Source organism: Schistocerca nitens, chromosome 4 (genome assembly GCF_023898315.1).
Source record: "Schistocerca nitens isolate TAMUIC-IGC-003100 chromosome 4, iqSchNite1.1, whole genome shotgun sequence".
In the NCBI taxonomy this organism is placed as follows: domain Eukaryota; kingdom Metazoa; phylum Arthropoda; class Insecta; order Orthoptera; family Acrididae; genus Schistocerca; species Schistocerca nitens.
In genome coordinates, this window is record NC_064617.1 from 907,247,515 (window position 1) to 907,262,551 (window position 15,037).

At 47.6% G+C, this 15,037-nt stretch overlaps 1 protein-coding gene across 1 annotated transcript in view; it reads right to left on the bottom strand.

The window, feature by feature from the left end:
* LOC126252653 (uncharacterized) overlaps positions 1-15,037 on the bottom strand; it is a 915,736-nt gene that overhangs the window by 430,036 nt on the left and 470,663 nt on the right. The gene's annotated exons all lie outside the window — the stretch shown is intronic.

The following is a 15,037-nucleotide window of genomic DNA, read 5'->3' on the forward strand; positions in this document are numbered from 1 at the left end:
CGTCTGATGGCTGGCTCTGAGCACTATGGGACTTAACATCTATGGTCATCAGTCCCCTAGAACTTAGAACTACTTAAACCTAACTAACCTAAGGACATCACACAACACCCAGTCATCACGTTGCAGAGAAAATCCCTGACCCCGCCCGGAATCGAACCCGGGAACGGGAAGCGAGAACGTTTAACATTTTTTTTTAAATGTTAAGGATAATAAGTTGCCGTCTCTTCATCTGCGTAATGTCTTGTCTGTATAGACGTGTATCTGTTACCTTTAAGATCCTCTCACCTACACACATAAATCCATACAGTAAAGTAAGGGCCTCCCATTTCTTGGCTGATCCGTGATAAGACAGGCGAATAGTTAGACTAATGGAGGATTATTAGTATTATCTCTATTTTCATTCGCTCTCTCTCTTTCTCTCCTTTATCTATGTACAGTTTTTAATACGTATAATATTTCATTACGTGAAATCAGCCAAATAGAATCTTTGGTGGAGCCCTTCGTCTTGGTAATCAGCGGCTGGCTTGCTGTAAGAGATCTTTACATTTATTATTACTGTTAAACACTGTATTCAGTCGGGAGGATCAATCGTTTGGACAATTTGTTCCTTTTACGAAAGATTCCGAATTCCAGATGTGTACGAAGACTTTTTGGACGATTTAACACAGACTCAGTGATTGCAGGCTCTTTTCGACACAGCTGAGACTTCTCCACTAATTACAGGGCCAACGTGATCATTAAATGATTCAGAAAAAACTCATTCGTTCATTCGCTCCAGAACAAAAAAGTCACAAACCTTATTTATGAAGGAAATTGTGTATTAAACCCATCTCCATTACATGTCCAGATCTCCGGTGATTCCACGCCTTAGTTATTTTCCTTTTACAGTCTCTTTCTCTTCAAACAAACCGCTAGCGGCACAAATGTTAATTGGCTCGCTTTAGCGAGAAGAAAAGCAGAATATATATCTCTCAGAAACACGTCAATCCCTCACCAGATACTCCAGAAGCTGACTTAGTTACCACTCTAACAACCATGGAGAATGCATATATGCATCTCTGTTATTTCAAAGAATAAACTCACTAGAAAATACTTTGGCGTCGTCGAGCTGTCGGCGCATATATGGCGAGAAAATCAGATCAGATAACTTTTCCAAAGTGAATGAATGTGGATGGTTTGATTGAAAATGATTAATTGGTGCGTGGTAGAGGGTATTTTCTGTGGGGACATTAGAAACGCTACCGCACGACCACGAGCTGCGGACGACTGTCGTCTGCAATGCGAGTTTGTGTGTAAAGTGACTGTCAGATGTCAGCTGCAAAGAGGCAGTCTAACGGCATTCAGCACAACTATTTGCCTCTATCTAATTCTAGTTTTGCGCTAGTGTGTGCTGGTGTCAGTTGGGTCTACGAAGACGCTGGACCCAGAAGTTAGCGTTCGCTCTAGCTTTACTCATACAGGAAGCGGCCAAAACAAAAAAATCTGTTGTCATACGAAATATATTTAATATATTTTTAATTGTAATAGTATGTTGCGGACCACTCTGGCATAGCTCGCGGACCACCTGTTGGGAACCACTGTTCTACCAAACTGCGTCATTTAGATGCTGTTTGGTAAGGCACGGGTTAAGCAGACAGCTCTCTCCAGGCCTTCTCAACTGGCCTCTCTAGTGCACCTCGTTCCAGACCTACCGCCACGGAACACCCTGGCAGCAAAAGGAAATTGAGCTAGAATCTTCCACATGACGAACTGTAAAAGGTGAAATTCACGCTTAAATGGCAAAGTTATACACGAGCAAGCACGAACTGCTCGATCAACCGTCTTATAGCGAGATTATGCAGTCAGGACGGGCTCGGTTACACGGAAGTTTCCAGTTTCTGAGCCATGCGGATCGAATGATCGCCGCCTACAGCGTCTCGTGTGGCAGGCCTTGGAGAAGTGGCTGAGGACGCAAAACGGCAGTGAGTTGCGAGGCGGGCAGCAGAAGCACGTGGCCAGCAGTAGGTCGCACGCTTTCTACTGCAGTGTCATAACTCGGCTCGACACAGATGCCGCACTTCTGAGCCTGCAGTGGACCGCACACCACCGGCACAAACGCCGATGCGTAACATCTGACCGGTCTATCTTAAGCCGAGGATGAGTGGCGGACAGTCGTGGGAACCCGTATCTCTGGGCGGAGAGTGAACGTGCAAATGGCCGCACCGCACGCTTTAAGCCATCCTCACACCAGCGAAAATTTTCGTGGACGAGTATATAGCCGACTTTTGTGACATCAGGACCTGGAATTTCACGTTTCACAGCATTCTGTAACGTGAAAAAATGATTAATGCAAGTCAGATTTTTGTTTCATGGAGATGAATGTTGCCACTGAGATGCAAGACCGAGTTATACGTCACAAACAGAACTTGGGAGACGCCATATTGAATTTCGCTGCTTTTTAGCTGAAGCCCACATTTGCTTTGTTTTACACAGTAACTTACGTCCTTTGAAAATATGCTTTTCCAAACCACCAGCACATTGATGATCTCTCGAAAACGCGCCTTTTTTAGTATAATTAGTAGTAATATGAGGGGAGTTCAACAAGTAATAAAACAGTTTTTATTCTGAAAGCTTCTACATCTACGTGATTACCCTGCTATTTACAATAAAGCGCCTGGCAGAGGGTTCAATGAATGACCTTCAAGCTGTCTCTCTACCGTTCCACTCTCGAACGGCATGCGGGAAAATTGAGCAGTTAAATTTTTCTGTGCGAGCCCTGATTTCTCTCGTGATGATCATTTCTCCCAATGTAGGTGGGTGCCAACAGGATGTTTTCGCAATCGGAGGAGAAAACTGGTGATTGAAATTTCAAGAGAAGATCCCGTCGCAACGAAAAACGCCTTTGTTTTAATGTATCATGTCTGTGACACTATCTCCCCTATTTCACGATAATACAAAACGAGCTGCCCTTCTTTGTAATTTTTCGATGTCATCCGTCAGTCCCACCTGATGCGGATCCCACACCTCACATCAATACTCCATAATAGGGCGGACAAGCGTGGTGTAAGCAGTCTCTTTAGTAGACCTGTTGAACCTTTTAAGTGTTCGGCCAATGAATCGCAGTCTTTGGTTTACTCTACTCACAATATTACCTATGTGGTCGGTGCAATTTAGGTTATTTGTAATTGTAATTGTATTTAGCTGAATTTAAAGCCTTCAGATTTGTGTGACTTACCGCGTAATCGAAATTTATCTGATTTCTTTTAGTTCAAAATGGTTGAAATGGCTCTGAGCACTATGGGAATTAACATCTGAGGTCAGCAGACCCCTAGAACTTAGAACTACTTAAACCTAAGGACATCACACACATCCATGCCAGAGGCAGGATCCGAACCTGCGACCGTAGCGGTCGCGGACTCCAGACTGAAGCGCCTAGAACCGTTCGGCCATACCGGCCGGCTGATTTCTTTTAGTACTCATGTGAATAACTTCAGACTTTTCTTTATTCAGGGTCACTTGCCACTTTTCACACCATACAGATACCTTATCTAAATCATTTTGCAAGTCGTTTTGATCATCTGATGACAAGACGGTAAATGACAGCATCATCTGCAAACAATCTAAGACGGCTACTCAGATTGTCTCCTATGTCGTTAAATAGATCAGGAACAATAGAGGGCCTATAACAGTTCCTTGGGGAACGGCGGATATTACTTCCATTTTACTCGATGACTTTCCGTCTATTACTACGAACTGGGACCTTTCTGACAGGAAATCACGAATCCAGTCGCACAACTGAGGTGATACTCCTAGGCACGCAGTTTGGTTAGAAGGCGCTTGTGAGGAACGGTGTCGAAAGTCTTCTGGAAATCTAAAAGCGCGTCGATTTTGCTACGATTTGTCAGTGGTCATCGCGGCAGAATGCCACGCCAAGGGGCCCGGGTTCGATTCCCGTCTGGGGCAGGAGATTTTCTCCTATCAGGGACTGAGTGTTGTGTTGTTCTCGTCATCATTTCATCCCCATCTCCGACTCGTGAGTCGCCCAATGTGGCGTCGAATGCAATAAGTACTTGCCCTCGGCAGCCGAACGTCCCCGAATGGGGGACTCCCGGCCCACAATGCCGTACGCTCATTTCCATTTCTATCTCGCCGAGATTGAACCCCGATGACTACTATTACTGTTCCTTTGCAGTAACTTACAAGAAATGAAGACGCTCAAGTGGAGTACGGGCAGGCTACTTGTCTCCCGGTTAGCCTTTTACGCTAACGCGCTGATCGACGGTCGACGCTCTCGTATGGTATTCATTCAAGTTTGGACCCTGATTTCTCGAAAAAGCTTGTGAAGCGCATGGTATTAGAACAGCTTTTGTTACATCTACGTATGCACTACAATCGTAAATATGAGCCAACTCGCTTTCCCCGTTGTGCGTGTGCTTTCCATCTGAGACAGGACGCAGCACGGGATGCCTCTGCTGCTGGGCCAGTGGCTATGGACACGTCCAGAGGGCGGGTTTGTTGACCATTGGGAACTCCGGCGATAGGCGGGTAGTCGAGCCCCACAGGAGCAGAGAGATGTCGGGCACCGTGGAGAGCTGCACTGCTAAAATTGCGAGTTCGTAGCGTTTTTGTTCTCCATGTTGGTATTCAGGTAATTATGTGTTTATTTACGGATTGTCTTTTTTTATTTGTAGTTCATTGTTGCTATCTGAGATAACACACTATCATTTTGTCATTTGGAGACAGTGAGTGGTGCTGTGGACGCTAGGAAAGGAGAGTCACGTGGAGAAATCGGAACATTTCCGACATGCTCTTTTGCGTTTAAACCCATTAATTTACAATGATCCACGTCAGTGTAATCGAGAACTGGCAAATGTGATGAACTGTGATCATGCCACCATCGCGCGACATTTGCAGGCAATGGGAAAAGTTCAAATATAGGGTGTATGGGTACTGCTTGTTATAAGCCAAAACCAAAAAGTCAGTGAGTGGCTGTGGTGGTGGTGGTGGTGGTTAGTGTTTAACGTCCCGTCGACAATGAGGTCATTAGAGCGCAAGCTCGGGTTAGGGAAGGATTGGGAAGGAAATCGGCCGTGCCCTTTCAAAGGAACCATCCCGGCATTTGCCTGAAACGATTTAGGGAAATCACGGAAAACCTAAATCAGGATGGCCGGAGACGGCGAGTGGCTGTATCTGCTTGTTTGTCATCAACTGACTCGAGAACAACAACGACCATTTCTATTCTGTATCATTAATGGGGACGAGAAGTCGTGTTTTATGCTAACTAAAGGAAAAGAAGCCATCACTGGTGACATTTGTGGTCAACACCTGAGACGTCTTGCAGACGCAATCCAGAGAGACTGCTTGAAGTAATGCTACTCCACGACAACAACGGCTTCATTCTGCTAGACTGACGAAAAACAGTACACAAGAGTTGGGTAGGGAAGTCAAACCCCATCCACCTTACTCACCTGATCTTGCGCTTTCCGAATTTCACCTTTTCCGTTCTCAACGAACGAGTTTTTCGCCTCAAAACTACGTGATTTCTACAGTCGCAGAATCGAGAAGTTACTGTAGTGTTGACAGACTGTCGTAAATAGTGAAGGAGAACACATTACTGATGATTAAAATCTCTGTTATGCGTATGTGTTGTGCTTAATAAGCTTATGCGACAACGCTGCGAACTTTTGCATAACCGAATATATTTCGGCCTCCCACATACGTCTCGCAAAGTGACACCGACGAAAAACATCAGAAAAATTAGAGCTCGTGCGAAATAACAGGGCACGGGCACCTGGTGTTGGCAGGAATAATATCCTTCCCCAAATACCGTAAGGCATAGATGTAAATGTATCTGAACACCACGACCTTCTGGTTCACGAAACTCGGCTTGTGGCCAACTGCACCGTCTCCCATAACTCCACTTCCACAGGACATCCAGCCACACTGCCACAACCAGACATTAATGGCCAAACATGTAACCAGGAAGTTTCGGTATTTAAGAAAGGCTTCTTTCCTCCAGAGCACGATTATCATTTTGAGTGAGGCGCGATGGAAGAGTATGTAAGGTCGCCGTCGTGGAGGTTCGTCGCCAGTTGGCTCTGAGGCGTGGCACCAGACCACACAATGAGTCGATGCCACTAACTTACCTTTGCTACTAATTTCAGTCAACGTAATCATTTGGTGATCTGGATACTGATGGAGAAAGTCATTAAGATGCTTTATACTAAGTGAATATAAAAATAAGAGACGTGTACGTAATTCATACAAAATGTCATTACACCCGATACGATGCAGGTAATACTATGGCTCAATTTCTAAAATTGAACAATTCGAATTCCTTTCCATATAACATCGTTTCTGACATAATGGGAATAGAAAGTTTTCATACGTCCTCCGCATTCATGGATGTAGTTTTCGCATCTCAACGTGTCACTGGCCTAACTGTTCCATTACTACCGTTACTGTGAAAAAGCTATCTACACTCTAGCCAAGACACCAATGACAGCTGTGTACTTGAAACTACTTCGCTCACGAGATCTAATCCTGCGCAAAATCGCAACCGATGAATTGAAGTGTTATAACTCTTCTGACGTTTCGTGCGTAAGGTCAAAATGTATGGAAACCGGTAATCACTCTGTTTACATGTTTCCAAAACTGAAACAGAACGTTCAAGTTTCCTCACATCAGTAAACCATCGCTGCTTTCAGTCAGTCCAGTGATCATTCTTAAGGATAGGGAATTAAAATTGTCCAGTTGTATGTTAATAAACTAAATAACATGTGTTGAAAGGTATTTCATAGAGAGCGCTAACTGCAGAAAAACACGTCGAGAAAAGCAGTAAATCCCAGTGAAGCGGTTGCTTTTTACGGTAAAAGAAAGTATATTAGCGACAGCAGAGACGGAGAATGCGTTAGAGCAAGCGTCCGCGGCAGGTGCGTTGTGTTGGCAGACCTGGCGCGCCGTATAAGGCGTCGGAGGCAGTGGCAGGGAACAGGGCCCGCGACCGGGGCAGCTTGCGTAACGCAGCCACATCTCCAGCATCGCCGCCTCCCTCCCCCTCCTGCGCCCACCTCTGCCATCTCTAAATGCTGCCATCCCACTCCGCACCCCGGCGCCTTCCCTTGTTGATCAACTGAGTGACTCGGCTCCGTCACTAATGACCTCCATCTCGACGAGATGCTGACCCCTGACCTTTCTGTCAGGCACTTGCCCCTTTTTATACTTTCTTTCTTCACAGTTATCTCTTTATTTACCTGCGCCGATTATCCCTACACAAATGTTAACTTCTTCCCCCTCGTTAGAGCACACTGTTCAAAACGATCGTCTTAACTACATAAATAAAAATGCAAATGTTTGTTTCTTCGAGATCGCACATCCCTGAACATTCTTCACTTACAATTTCGTGGCGCCCTCCACCGGTTATGCTGGAATTCAATAAAATTACCACCCTTAGCCTTGATGACAGCTTCCACTCTCGCAGGCATACGTTCAGTAAGGTACTGGAAGGTTTTTTGGGGAATGGCAGCCCATTCTTCACTGGGTGCTGCGCTGAGGAGAGGTATCGATGTCGGTCGGCGAGGCCAGACACGAAGTCTGGCGTTCCAAAACATCCCGAAGGTGTTCTATAGGATTCAGGTCAGGACTCTGTGCACGCCAGTCCATTCTATGTATCTACCTATCGCTTGCACCTTGTCCCGCGGTTACGCAGGGTCGGCCATGGTTAATCGGATTTGGCATGTTAATGTTTAAGGGGCGGCCGGATGCCCGTCCTGGCGCCACCCTGGACCCCCCTGGACGGAATTAGTGTATCCCAACTGTCTGTGTCTAGTGAAAATCGAGAAAGAGTGCGAACGTGTTTTCAAATGTCTGCAACGCGTGTAACTGTGGCGAAACGTGGGGATCTGCTCGGTATTCACCTAGCGGGATGTGGAAAACCGCCTAAAAACCACATCCAGGCTGGCCACCACACCGGCCCTCGTCGTTAATCCGCCGGGCGGATTCGATCCGGGGCCGGCGCGCTAACCCGAGTCCAGGAAGCAGCGCGTTAGCGCTCTAGGCTACCCTGGCGGGTGTGCAGGCCAGTCCATTACAGGGATGTTATTGTCGTGTAACCACTCTGTCACAGGCCATGCATTATGAACAGGTCCTCGATCGTGTTGAAAGACGCAATCGCCATGCCGGAACTCCTCTTCAACAGTGGCAAGCAAGAAGGTGCTTAAAACATCAATGTAGGCCTGTGCTGCGACAGTGCCACGCAAAACAACAAGGGGTGCAAGCCCCTTTCGTGAGAAACACGACCACACAATAACATCACCGCCTCGTCCATTGTTTACACTCCTTACACCAAGCGTGGCGTCGTTTGGCATTTACCGGCGTGGTGTGTGGCTTATGAGCAGCCGCTCGACCATGAAATTCAAGTGCATCCTGATGGAGTTTGGAACTTCTGTGTGATGGTCTGGATAGATGTCTGCCTATTACACATTACGACCGTCTTGAATTGTCGGCGGTCTCTGTCAGCCAACAGACGAAGTCGGCCTGTACGCTTTTTTGCTGTACGTGTCCCTTCACGTCCTAATTCACTATCACATCGGAAACAGTGGACCTAGGTATGTTTAGGAGCGTGGAAATCTCGCGTACAGACGTATGACACAAGCGACACCCAATCACCTGACCACGTTCGAAGTCCGTGAATTCCGCGGAACGCCCCATTATGCTCTCTCACGATGTCTAATGACTAGTGAGGTCGCTGAAATGGAGTACCTGGCACTAGGTGGTAGCAAAATGCACCTAGTATCAAAAGCGTATGTTTTTGGGGCTGTCCACATAGTGTATAATATACAAATAAATGTTTAGTTTAGTAATGAGAAACGTTATTACAATAAATCTCGAAAACTTCTTGACCGATTTACTTCAATTTTTAGACAATATTGTAACGAACATTCAGATGCCCATAGGCTGTATAGATGGAATGAGGGGGAGGAGATGATGGACACAAAAAGGAAGGAAGAGGTAATGGACAGAAGGCGGAAGAGAGGGAGCAAGAAGAGATGGAGCGATAGAGGAGGGTAGGAGAAGGCGAATAGAAAAAGCAAGGAGGAGGTGATGGACAGAGAGAGGGGTCAGGAGGAGATGGAGAGGGAGGGGAGAGGAAATGATGGACAGAGACGAGAGGAAGGAGCAGGAGATGGATATAGAGGAGGGAGGAGGTGAAGAGCGATAGGATGGACACGGAGATTATTGACCTGTATCCAATTCCCTTACATCAGAAACATGCCCATTCCCTTTTCTTTTGCAGGCCGCTGTGGCCGAGCGGTTCTAGGCGCTTCAGTCCGCAACTGGGCTGCTGCTACGGTCGCAGGTTCGAATCCTGCCTCGGGCATGGATATGTGTGATGTCCTTAGGTTAGTTAGATTTAAGTAGAACTAAGTCTAGGGGACTGATGACCTCAGATGTTAAGTCCCATAGTGCTTGGAGCCATTTAAACCATTTGAGCCCTTTTCTTTCTTCCTATTTAACAAGAGAGCACAGCAACGCGTGGCCAGGAACAGCTAGTTTTGAAACTAAAAAAATCTATAAAAACCGACGTTCGAGCGTCTTGGCAGCGGACCTTTCCAAAGCGACTAAACCGCTAGTTCCTTGGGATGGTCTCTCCTACATATTTAGGTTGTCATATGGCAACCATAGCCGCTATACTGGCACGTCATTGGATGGTTCAGAGTTAAGATGCCTGTGGAGGGACGGTTGTGCGGAAGGCTACTGCCTGCGCTACAGTAGCAACTGATTCGCAGCCAACAGCAAATCGATAGCTCATACCAAAAGACTGCGTTTGACAACAGAATACATTCCTTGTGGTCACTTGCTTGCGCTCGTGAACTTGTGCCTAGTGGAGGAGTCGGGTGACGAACACACGCGGCCCGCTGATCGCTGACTGCCAGCCGTCCTCCCTCCCCATGCTGTTCTACATCTACATCTACATTTATACTCCGCAAGCCACCCAACGGTGTGTGGCGGAGGGCACTTTACGTGCCACTGTCATTACCTCCCTTTCCTGTTCCAGTCGCGTATGGTTCGCGGGAAGAACGACTGTCTGAAAGCCTCCGTGCGCGCTCTAATCTCTCTAATTTTACATTCGTGATCTCCTCGGGAGGTATAAGTAGGGGGAAGCAATATATTCGATACCTCATCCAGAAACGCACCCTCTCGAAACCTGGCGAGCAAGCTACACCGCGATGCAGAGCGTTTAGTTATTTCAGGAGCCCCTTTTATTTCACACTGCTGCATTGATGGTTGCCCGACAAGCATAAGGACTACTACGAAACTGATGGCTAGTCTAGAGACCACGTGCCGGTCTGCTATTGCCGTGTCGTCCCAAGAGAACAGTTAACCGATTTTTTGGTTAACTACAGCCCTCCGATGATGCCAGTAATGGTCGACGCCAGTTGTGGAACTGTTGATAGCGAACGCGATTGCGACTAATAAATAAGAGTGAACATCTTAGCAACTGTACTCGCTGAAGCTTTTGCCATTCGATGCTGAAACTAAATACAGAGTAGGAGCGTTATACACCAGAAGTAAAAGCGATGCTTATACAGTCTGCGACAAAGATAACTTGCTAGCACGATGTACATACTGAGCTTGAAAGACTGAACATATAAAATTACAAAATTCTGAAGTGTGCGAAAGTAACTGCACTGCAATTATCGGTGACTAGATCACTCACTGACTTAGCGGCACAGTATAAAAGTGAGTAACGTTGTAATCCGAGTGAATGCCAATGAATTTTGTGAAGGATTACGGGAAGGCATGTGACAAGTAGAAATACCCTCCCCACTTATTTATAGGGGACCACAATCAGGCTGAGGAGAAAAACGTGACGTTTGAATCGGACTGACAGCATGAATCCCACCTTCGGCTTCACTTCATTCTCGGAAGAGTCGAGACGTATGTACACTCCTGGAAATTGAAATAAGAACACCGTGAATTCATTGTCCCAGGAAGGGGAAACTTCATTGACACATTCCTGGGGTCAGATACATCACATGATCACACTGACAGAACCACAGGCACATAGACACAGGCAACAGAGCATGCACAATGTCGGCACTAGTACAGTGTATATCCACCTTTCGCAGCAATGCAGGCTGCTATTCTCCCATGGAGACGATCGTAGAGATGCTGGATGTAGTCCTGTGGAACGGCTTGCCATTCCATTTCCACCTGGCGCCTCAGTTGGACCAGCGTTCGTGCTGGACGTGCAGACCGCGTGAGACGACGCTTCATCCAGTCCCAAACATGCTCAATGGGGGACAGATCCGGAGATCTTGCTGGCCAGGGTAGTTGACTTACACCTTCTAGAGCACGTTGGGAGGCACGGGATACATGCGGACGTGCATTGTCCTGTTGGTACAGCAAGTTCCCTTGCCGGTCTAGGAATGGTAGAACGATGGGTTCGATGACGGTTTGGATGTACCGTGCACTATTCAGTGTCCCCTCGACGATCACCAGTGGTGTACGGCCAGTGTAGGAGATCGCTCCCCACACCATGATGCCGGGTGTTGGCCCTGTGTGCCTCGGTCGTATGCAGTCCTGATTGTGGCGCTCACCTGCACGGCGCCAAACACGCATACGACCATGATTGGCACCAAGGCAGAAGCGACTCTCATCGCTGAAGACGACACGTCCCCATTCGTCCTTCCATTCACGCCTGTCGCGACACCACTGGAGGCGGGCTGCACATGATGTTGGGGCGTGAGCGGAAGACGGCCTAACGGTGTGCGGGACCGTAGCCCAGCTTCATGGAGACGGTTGCGAATGGTCCTCGCCGATACCCCAGGAGCAACAGTGTCCCTAATTTGCTGGAAAGTGGCGGTGCGGTCCCCTACGGCACTGCGTAGGATCCTACGGTCTTGGCGTGCATCCGTGCGTCGCTGCGGTCGGGTCCCAGGTCGACGGGCACGTGCACCTTCCGCCCACCACTGGCGACAACATCGATGTACTGTGGAGACCTCACGCCCCACGTGTTGAGCAATTCGGCGGTACGTCCACCCGGCCTCCCGCAAGCCCACTATACGCCCTCGCTCAAAGTCCGTCAACTGCACATACGGTTCACGTCCACGCTGTCGCGGCATGCTACCAGTGTTAAAGACTGCGATGGAGCTCCGTATGCCACGGCAAACTGGCTGACACTGACGGCGGCGGTGCACAAATGCTGCGCAGCTAGCGCCATTCGACGGCCAACACCGCGGATCCTGGTGTGTCCGCTGTGCCGTGCGTGTGATCATTGCTTGTACAGCCCTCTCGCAGTGTCCGGAGCAAGTATGGTGGGTCTGACACACCGGTGTCAATGTGTTCTTTTTTCCATTTCCAGGAGTGTATAACGTAATAGGGGGGAGGCTCCGCTGGAAAAGGTGATTCCGAACCCCCACTGCGTAAGTTCCTTACGTAAAGTAAGACAATAAAAATATTACGTCGTTACACTGGCTTCATTTCTACTTTGGCTGCGAGCCAGTGCAGGTTACATGACGTCTTTCTGCCTCGCGCCCTAGCTCTAGTCTACGCGCATCGATAGGAGAAACCTTATTGCAGTACACATATGCTGATAGGATCACACATTCGTGTTTCCATCATACGGACGGATTTTTGATAGAGAAACTACCATCATCAGTATTATCGGACATAAAAAATATGACCGTTTGTTTCGCTAGTGGCATATAACGATGAAAATGTAATGTTGAGGTGGACCGTTTAAGCTTGTGTCAACTTAACGTGAACATCTGCGTATGTGATTTCCGTAGTCCCTATATTGCGTGTTGGTTAGCTGATGCCCTTATGGTATCAGCGATTTGAACACTGCAGTGTTTCCTGACTTCGTAAGCCCTGCCGGTGTAATAACTTGTGATAATCTTCTCGTGTTTGCAGCCGGATCTTCGGGTCAGGTTGACACATTATTCCGATGATCCACCTGACAATCATCTTCAGGTGAGAAGCTGCTGTTACAAAGTCTCGCCGAATAGGTGGACCGCCGAAACTTGTGTCACGCAAACGTGAACATCCGGCAGCAAATCTGTGAAGGCTACCACACTGCAAGGCTTTGCTGGACATGGTCCGCTGCCTTCGTCTGACCTTTTAACATGCTTCGCTAACAGTTGCACGGGAATCTTTTTTTAACGAGGACTCAGACGTACGGCGCAACTTAGCAGATTTCACATCAACAAACCATTGCCAGGGATGAAAGAAAGGATAAATGATCCAGAAAAAAATGTCAGGATTAATATATTAAAGCTCGGAATCTGTCGTCTGCCATTTACCCTCTCACTCAATGAAGAACTGCCAAATTTTGGAGAATCCATAATTGTTCCATTTGGTAAACAGACACAAGTATATATTCCATAAATACACTACACCTACACGGTTCACGATTAACGGAGGCTTTTCCGTTATGGACTGGTAAAGCAGGCACACCATGGCTTAGAGCAGGAGAGGCCCAGCACAGCGTGGAGTGCAGTTGACAGTCGGCAGTCCCCCATGACGAGGCCTGGTTCTTACGAGTTCTCCAGCCGGGGGCATAGCGGACGGATTTGCCTCTACAGTGGCGTGACTTGGGAAGAGCCATTGCCAGGCCAGCACAGCAAATGTCTCAAACGGCTCTGAGCACAATGGGACTTAACATCTGAGGTCATCAGTCCTCTAGAACTTAAAACTACTCAAGCCTAACTAACCTAAGGACATCACTCACATCCATGCCCGAGGCAGGATTCGAACCTGCGATCGTAGCGGTCGCGCAGTTCCAGACTGAAGCGCCTAGAACCGCTCGGTCACTCCGGCCGACAGCACAGCAGTTGGGCAGTACATTCAAACTTGCACTCGGTCACGCTGTGGTTCCTTCTGTGGTACCTCACCAGCTTACTTCGAGCGGATTGCGTCCGTGTTAGAATGGTGAGCATCTGCCTCACTATGTTATTACAAGAACTTATTCGGTTTGTCCTAGGCAGCCTACCAGTCTACATCATCATCAGTTCCAATCTGACTGAAGCGCCTAGAACCGCTCGCCCACCCCGGCCGGCGCGTCACCAGATCTCAATATTACTAGGCCCTTGTGTTATAAGAGAAGAGTGCGTATCGCACTCCACCTCCATTATCGGTACCTGAACTTGCCACTGTTTTGCAGGAACAACTGTGTAAGATTCCCTCGAAAGGCATACAGGACTGTATTTGCCCACTCCGAGACGGCTGGCAGCCGTCTGAATGGCAACGGCGTTCCTACACCCTTTTAGGCATAGTCATCTATTGTGTTTAATGGTGTTTGCATATTTTTGTCGACCACCTACATGTGGTCCACGACATGTTACCGGAGAACCAGTGGGAATTTGCTGTTATGTTTATGCCGTGTATCAATCTCCCGCTGATAGTGGGAAACCTGCTAATAGTTTGCAGAATTCTTACAATTACAGCTGGTATCTGTAATCTGTTCTGTCGTCCAGTTTCATTTTTAACCTTCGGCTGTTGCCTGCTCCGTATTGTTCGCACCTGCACGTAGGCAACGCAATGAACACATCCGCAAAGCGGGCTGCCGTTGCGCCTTCCCAGACAATTCGTGTGAATGAACTGCACGCACGTATTGACTTCTGCCGCGCCACAGACGCTGTCCCTATCGAGAACGCGTAATGTGAGTTAAAAAGTAAGAAAAGATGCTCTATCCACTGATGTGTTTTTTTGTTCTGTTTATGTCTTATAGTTACTGCACTGTTGTCTTCTGAAAACCCAGAGGTAGTTACAAATAATACTGTACGCCCCCCCCCCCCCCCCCCATGTTGGAAAACGAAACGATGGGAAATATTTTATTCATATTGTCATTCTGACTACGAGATAAGTTAAAATTATCATAGATTAACGTCTTTGAAACTGGAAAAAATTATAGTGAAAGTGTTAAGCGGTTTTGGTAAGCCGCGGAAAAGCTAGGTGTGTACGGCAAAAGGACACGAACGCCAATCCTCACGAATGCGCATCCAAAGTCTGACCTCTGCGCGTCTCTCTCAGTGAATCCTCTACCATCCATATT